Genomic DNA, 8,565 nt, shown 5'->3' with positions numbered 1-8,565 from the left:
TACTGGCTAAATGTAACCAGTTCCTTTGGTGCAGTGGTTGGTGATGTGCTTCCTCCTGCAGGCCAGAGACTTTCAGATTGGGTTGATTTGAGTTGTGGTCTGGATGGACGTGTTTATTCCCATCAGATCGGTTAAATATTAAAAAAGCCATTAGAACATTGACTTATACAATTTGTAACCAACAAAATTGCCAAATCCAGTGGTTTGAGTTTCCTAAAAAGTGCAAATAGAACCAATGCTTGAGTAACACCACATTTGTGAGAGCCGTGTTTATTCTGTATGTTAAGGACCTTGAACACGATGACTTTAATAACCGGGAACCAAATACAAAGCTACACAGTGAAGCTCCCTGAAAGCTGAATGCATGATGAAGAGGAGCCACTGGTTTCTTCATCATAGAATTTATTTAATCAGACGTACGATCCACTGACCTCCACAGTATTCAATCATTTGGCTTTGGTTAAAATGTCTGTTTTTTAATTTCTAATGTTGCATCAAACGTAGCAGCATCCTGTTTGTGTGGAATCTGGTTAATACGAATACAAAGTCCTTTATTAGTCCTTCAATGGGGACATCTGCAATATTACAGCTGCAAAAAGACATCAGCAGCAATAGGGAGAAATATAGAAACATATGAATGGAATTAAACTAATTTATACAGTGTTGAGAAATATATTACGTGAGCGAATATGTGCAGTGAAGGATTTGCACATGAACCGTTCATATTGAATGTGGCACAGAGGAGAGCATCTCTGGGAGCTGGCCAAGAGTTTCACATTTTCTTTCTGGATCTAATGAAGCATGATAAAGTGCTCGGGCTCATATTTTCAACTCTTTCAAAGTGAGTGGATTGTTCTATCTTGCTTGTGGGCGGCCATCTTTCCAGCATGTGAAGCCCTGCTGGGCTCAGTTTCTGTTCTGCCTGATGACAACAGCTTTGTCAAATGCTTTAAAATAACATCACTGCGAGTTTGGGTATTTCTGAGTGTTACTAATATGAAGAGAAATGTAATTGTCATGCATCAAATCCAAAGTAAACATTGGGGTATTTGATTACAGTACTTTCCTCAGAGAGCACAGAGGTAAATAAAGGAACCAATTGAAATACAATACACCTTTAATGCGTGTTTGTCTTTTAAGATTGAAATTGCCTCATCATTGTTAATGTAAATTATTAATGTTGGAAAGACAGAAACACAGCAAAGGCAACAAAGTGCGGATATGTGTTGTGTTTCTCTGTTGTTCAACAGATGAAAGCTGCTGTCGGCAGTTTTCACGAGGAGGTGAAAGGTCACTTTGTTTTCTGTGGTGACTTGTTATTTCCCTTAAGCTCATGTTCATCATTTAAGTATGATGCAGTATTTGCAGTGAAGTGTGTTTTACCTTTTTTCCATTGGTTTTAGGGATTTCTTCCCCAGAATGTGTCAAAAAGAGGTGTTTGAAATAGTGAATTTAAGATCATTTTTTAATCCCTTCAGCACAGAAAAATGTAATTAAACTTTTTGTACAAATTGTTGAAATGCGCTGTGTAACTATATGAATTACAATTTCAAGCGCTTAGTTGAGTTAAGATTTATGCGTCTCACGGTTCACAATACTCTGCATAGATGCAAACCAGTCTCAGGTTTTCTGATGAAGACTATAGGTTGAAACCAGTTTTCTGTGACATCTGTTAGATTGAGTGTTAGGTTCGTGTACAGTGAATGGAAGCATTGAAATGGAGCAGTGTGTGAACATGGCACGCACAATGTATTTACGTCTCAGACAGACATTTTCCTTTTTGCCCTTTTATATTTGTAGACAGGCTGTGATGCATCTGGCAATCTATGAAAGAGATTGCATTTCAAACCGGTCTTTCAACAGCTCTTTTTGAAGCTCTCGCAGGCGTCAGTGCATATGAGTTGAGCAGAAATCACATTATACACATGCGCTTGCATACGATTACTGGTGGAAGAAAGTGTTTTTCTCCAGGCACGAGCTCACAAGGAGTTACAATCGATTTGGTGAATCGATCAGCCTCTGGCTACTGCCAGGATGTAAACAAATCCTCGAGTCTTTTCTGTCTGGGGAGACCGAGGCTGGTGTAAATAATTTGATATTCAAATCAAGTGAGTGGGTTGCCATGCCGACACTTTGTCTCCAGCCTCTGAACAGTGGTTAGTCTCTGAGCTCAGATTTAAACATGCATCACATTAAATTAAGTCACTGTACCACGTTGACCTGAAGGCCGCTGCAGCATGTTTAATACCTCAAAGCTTGTGTAATGGGAATCAAACCCCCGAGCCTCTGGTCCCTCTGCTTGTTTCCTCCTGTAGTCGAAGTCAACAGTCACCAAAAGCCACGACTTGCCATGTTTCCAAATCTGTTATTAAACTCCATTGAATCCCACGTTAACGGTGCATCGGAGGACATTGTTATCCTCCCTCTCCGCCGCCCCGATCGTTTAGCCTGTCAGCCCGACAGCCCGGTGGCTCAATGAAGATTAATTATGATCCCGCTGTCGACAGGGTGGCCGGGGTAATGAGATGAGCCGCGTGCACATCGTCTCCCGGCCTGTCACATACAGTATCCTGCCTCGTCTCTCTGCCACTCGGCATAAGGTCCACCCTCACGTTACGGCTCCGGTGACAGCAGCTGGGGGGGGAGAGACGGGAAACATGCCTGCCAGTAAACACACAACACGGTAACAACCTCATTATAATGACGGTTGTGGGAAACCAGTGGATTCCTGGCGCTGGATTCTGGTGCCGTCACACTGTGAACTGGGAGAGAAAAGTGTTGTTTGGTGAGAACATGAAAGAGAACAGATGAATGTTTCTCCTGCTAAAATATTTTCCAGCTGCCACTTTTTTCAAAAAACAAACCTACCAATAGCTGTCTCCTGATTGTCAGCATCGTTATTCCTCAAATGAAGCAATAATATTTCAAATGAAAATCTGCTGTGATGAAACTGGAGCATTTTTTTAATGTGCTGCTTCTACTACGTCTATATTTTCTTGTTTTTTCTTGAAATAATGAGTTTGAGAGTTATTTTCTCAACAGCACTTCTTAAAATGTCTCCTTCTAAAAAGAGCTCAAGATGTTTTCTGCCTCCTAGGACTTTTGCATCTTACTTTCTTCAGCCACACACACGATATCAAACCACACCATCTAACATTAACTACACAATAAAAGAAACTGATACTCATAGTCAGAAATATATTTAGTAGTTTATTTAAATTAAGCTTAGTTAAGAACATATCTTTAATAACTCTTTTCTCTCTGTGTACACGTTCCTCCTCTCGGTTGGAAAAACAGGCATATTCGTTATTCATTAAACGTAGATTCATTATTTTGGTATTTTTAATCATACAAAGGGCAAAATTATTGTAAAATTACCATATTGAACAAACATAAATACTTAAATCATGTGGAAACTTTATGGAACATTAATTTCAAACTGTAAGACAGGCTGTAGAATTACTGATAGAATGTCATGGTCTTATTTTCATAGAGTACATGGTTATAATTGTAATTTGGCAGGTGAATCGATTGATTGCTTTTCACTATATCAGCGGCGACTGTCGCAGCAAGTCTCCGCAAGGAAAAAGTACCTTTGTCCAACTTTTCTTTCTTTTAATTAAAAAGCTCATTAAAAAGCAGATGAATTGTCTGATAACTTCACTTCCTTTTCTGCTGACCTCAATTTGGCTCCGCTCACCTCTGCAAATGAGTCCTGAGAAGCTGCCTGAGCCTGAAAACTCACTTTGTTATAACCTTTCAAATGAATTCATTAAATGTGGCGGAGGTTTTTGGTTTGTTAATGTTGTGGATTGCTCACGGTGCAGCCTGGAGTGAGCCGACAGTGGTGATAACGAACATGGACTCCGGTGAAGAAGTGATGAATTATCGCTGACAGGCTACAGGTACGAGACAATATCTAAAGAGAAGATTTATTCTCTAAGCAAGTCTGAATTAAGTCATAAGAGCTCTATAGTAGATTTAATTAAGATCTGCAGTTTCTCTTCTTTTACGGCTGAGTAGATAGAAATTCTTCACTGGAGTGGATCTCTCACCTCAAACTTACAATACATCTCAAGAAGTGTTGATCTTAAAGTTGTACTGGATTTACTGTATTTGCCAAATGAACTTTGAGTTTTGTGAACCTTTTAGAATGATTTTAACTTGATTAAATGTAGAGGCAACACAAAGGAAACACAACAGATGTGAAAAGTTCGTTTTTAGCGAGTGACTTACACTAAACCACTTAACATAACTCGTTTTCATCTACTCTCATATCATAATTAATGTCTCCTATGGGTGCACAGGGTGGTTGTCTGCTGCATGTTGTCAGAACGACTCTGTGGCGTCTGAAGTCAGGAAATGAAACTGATACCAAATCATTCAAGGGAATTGTTCCGAAGGGTCCAGGTTATTCAGAAGTCAAGACCTGACTGGTGTTAAAGTCTTTGCACGTCTCATTTGATAATGTGTCTGACTCACACATCTGCAGCTTGTACACGGAGCTCAGTGTGTGAAGTGTAAACTTATATAGATTAAAGGGCCTTGGGAAAGTTGAAGAGAGGCAGGTCAGTGAGATGAAAAGTGAAGGAAAGAAAGTTGTGTGTCTATACCTCAACTCCTAGCATCACTTCCCACACGGCCCTACACACACACACACACTCACACACACCCACACACACACAGACACACACAGCAACCACCCACCACCTCCTGAACAGAGGCAAGCTGCACTCTGTCGATAACACGCTCAGAAACATAGGCAGCACTTCAGCCCTGTACAGAGCCTCCAGTGCTAATGTGATGCATTCCTCCAGCCGCCTGGATCTGCTGCTGTGGCTGCACTCGGAGTTGCATTGCTCAGATATATCATATCGCACCGAGGAACACCTCCGGGACACGGCTCCCGTTATCTACACTTGGATTCTGCTGTTATACGTTCTTTTATGGATCCGCACTACAACAGAGGTGCAGAGACTTTTTTCCTGTCGAGGGCCGTTTGGTTCTTTACAGCATCCTTCATGGAGCCGGACTAACTTCTCCAACACGGGCTATGTTTTGTTTGTCTGTATCTCCTCTGATTCGTTTGCTAATAGCACATTTATTAATGTAAGGAACATTTATGTATTTATCACACCAACCACTCGAACCTGTCTAATGTGGAGGTTGGAGCTGGGGTTCAGTAACGCTAAGATTTTGTTTTACAAGCTTTGGATCAATCAAGAAGTGTTTTAAAGTCTGAGCTGACTTTATCCCAGTGTTTCTCAACCTGGACCCTGTGTTTATGAATTAAGTTTTATTATTATGCTGGGTCCACAAGTCTAGAAACATCCCACGTCTTTTCTGAATATCATTGATTTACAAAGGATTCACCACGTTGACTGAACCTGAGTCAGGATCCAGAGCAGCTTTCCCCTCGTGCTGCTGCTCTCTTGGTCACAAGAAACATTTGCAGCCTAATCACATTCATGCAGATTTATTAATTGTGTTGCAACAATAGACGTGTGTGTGCATGTGTGTGGGGGGGGGGACATTATAGAAAAGTACGACAGAACACAATAACACCTTGAAACGAGCAGGGACCCAAAAAGATTCCTGTTCCTCGCTGGTGCATGCTGGGAAGTTGATGTTCCTCTATCCCTGTACGGAGGCTTCGTGATGTAACAACATTAACCGCCCTCCGTCACACATCACACAATCCATTCAGATAATGCAAATACATGAATATATTATTTAGGAATGCATGTTGCCCTGACCCTAAGATGAGTAATGAATATAATGTCCCTGCAGCTCAATACTGATTCATTCTCCCTACGTTTGCACTTGGAAAGATGTGGATAAACCTGAATCCTTTTTCTGCCAAACGACATCTCTCTCTCCTGCTTTCTCTGAATATTCAGTGTCCTGAATAACCGCTGAAGCACAGCGTTCCTCCCTGCGTTCAAACCACTGAAATGTCAAGTGGTCCCAGCTCCACACTCAAGGCTCGGTGATACATTATCTCTCATGTCTACCTTTGGGATATTTATTTGAATATTTTTTTTGCTCTGCCAATTCATCATGTAAATGTTGTTCTCGTCGGCCAGAGTGCTCGGTAAAAATTCTGAATTCAAGCGCCGCATGCACTCGATTTCTGTCGACAGGAGAGCAGGCTGAAGTCAGGGAGGTTTACTGAGCTCAATGTGCATGAAGCCAGAAACAGGACCACTTCATATCAGAACCCAAGGGAAGTTAACCCTGAATTACATCAATAATATTCTTGATTTTGTTGTTTTCAGTTTAAATTGGGGGTGGGGGGTGGTATCATCTCGGGTAGGAGGGCAGATTCAAAGATTAATGCATCAAGAACATCTTTCCCATCTTCGCGTTCAGTAGAGTTTACTACAACACACACAGTTTTACACTTTTCTCTACTTCTTGTATTCTGTATGCACTACTTTATTAAATGGAGTTATTATTTCAAAGTAATATACAGTATATATATATATGTATATAATGACTGAGATTCATAGAATACATATCCACGGAGTTACATGTATGTAAACACATTTGGACAGTGTGGCCGTGTGTCTTATGGTTCCAGAGGGTATCACTGTTGCAATTAATTATTGATAAATCTGCCAAGAAATTACAGCATAAAAGACACATCTCACCCCCCCGCGGGTTGCTGGAGGGCTGCAGGGTTTTGTCTGAGGAGTGTTTTCCACAGTGTCGGATTATGGAGAATACTGGATTCTTATAGAGCTAAAAAAAAACGTTCTTTGGAGAATAAATGTGTTTTCACAATCTTTTCATCTCCGCTCAGACGACTGAGCATTCTGATTGGCTGGCTTCGTTATGCTCTGGGCGTTCTTGAGCTGCTTCCTGTCAGACGCTCAAACCCTCCACCAGTGGAGCCACCTCAGGCTGACAGACACAAACATAACTTATTCTGAGGCTCAGAGCGAGTAGACTTCATCATGAACTATTTAAGAATGATAAATTAGAGTTAAAGAATTGGATCCATAACTTTTAAATTCAATATTATGAGAAATTAAAATAATCCTGGCAAAGGACTGACACATTCAGGTGATTGTTTTGAAATCCACAAATATCCACAGTAAAGCCAAATGTTTTGTTCTGTGCTGCCAGGCGTGTTGCATTCTGCCAGCAGTCCTGGTTCTGGAGGAAAAGACCCAAATGGGCTTGAATGCTGGAGAGAGAGTTGATTTTCAAATGTCACAGTGTGAAACACACTAGCCCTCATTGTTTCAGGTGTCGACCAATCAGCTGTAAGCGTGTGCTCCTTCACAGAGACACAGAGTGAAGTTACACAACTGTTTTTCTCCTTGCTCTAGAAAATTGACTTATTTGTTATTGTGCTTCTTTCACTCAACATAGTCAGTATTAAATTAGCTGTTAACATAGAATCTAGCTGGCTACCCCATACTTTATTAAATAAAGGGGTTTTCCTCATATTACAACATTTTTCACAAGGCGCATTGAAATTACTAATCTATATTATCGAGGTAAAGCAAAACAGTGAAAGGAGTTAAATGGAGAGACCATCGTTTTTGACCTGGTTTGTCATCGACAGTGAGTTGATATGAAGTTGGAAGAGTGCAAAAGGTGAAGGTGAGACAGCATTTATACATGGAACTAACGAAATAGTTCATTAAAATACAACTTACTCTTTAATCCAATATCATCATTTTGAGTTTTTCAGGAAGTTTAAGTTTCATCCAATATTATACTTGAATAAAACTACACTCAGTTCTTTGAGAGTGAAGACAAAATCCTCTAGATTGTGTTAAAAGTGTTTCATTGTTGAAAGCAATAGTGTTGAATTTGTCAGTATTGAAAACCAGTGGATCAAAATAAAATTAACATAAGTTTAATTAAAAGGAAAACAGGTTGTTATTGTGCTTCTTTCACTCACGCTCACACAGTGATGCTACATAATCACAGATAGTTTGGCTGAGACCGGAGCAGCCACAGATCGAACCGTCAACCTTTAGTCGACCTTTCTGACTTCATCTCAGACGGGGATTAAGACACAGATTAGCTTCTCGATAGCATTTATGGCTCTATTTCTCCGCTGTTCAATTTCAGCAGCTGAGCATCTTGAGAAACAGCTCCTGGCACAAGGCTGCGGATGAGAAAGAGAATCACACGGTGCTGTCACAGGGAAACTGTCAGAAATAGCTTGTTTGTTGGAAGATGTGGAGGAACTGCTCCGGCTGCGTTGACAGGTTAGAGGGCGGGACACGGTGACACTGCTGTCAGTGTGTCTGCTGGATTCATAGTGCTGCTTTGAGACCTTCAGCTCGGAGACGACACACAACGACACACATTGAACAAGCAGGAGTTGTCAGGAAAACACACACATTTGTCTAGTCACAGTATGATGAAGGTTTTACCTCCATTTAACTCCTGTCACTGTTTTGCTTTACCTCGATAATATAGATTAGTAATTTCAATGCGCCTTGTGACAAATGTTGTAATATGAGGAAAACCCCTTATTTAATAAAGTATGGGGTAGCCAGCTAGATTCTATGTTAATAGCTAATTTAATACTGACTATGT

The sequence above is a fragment of the Limanda limanda genome, chromosome 16 (assembly GCF_963576545.1).
Source record: "Limanda limanda chromosome 16, fLimLim1.1, whole genome shotgun sequence".
NCBI classification, from domain to species: Eukaryota; Metazoa; Chordata; class Actinopteri; order Pleuronectiformes; family Pleuronectidae; genus Limanda; species Limanda limanda.
This window is presented reverse-complemented; position numbering follows the sequence as displayed.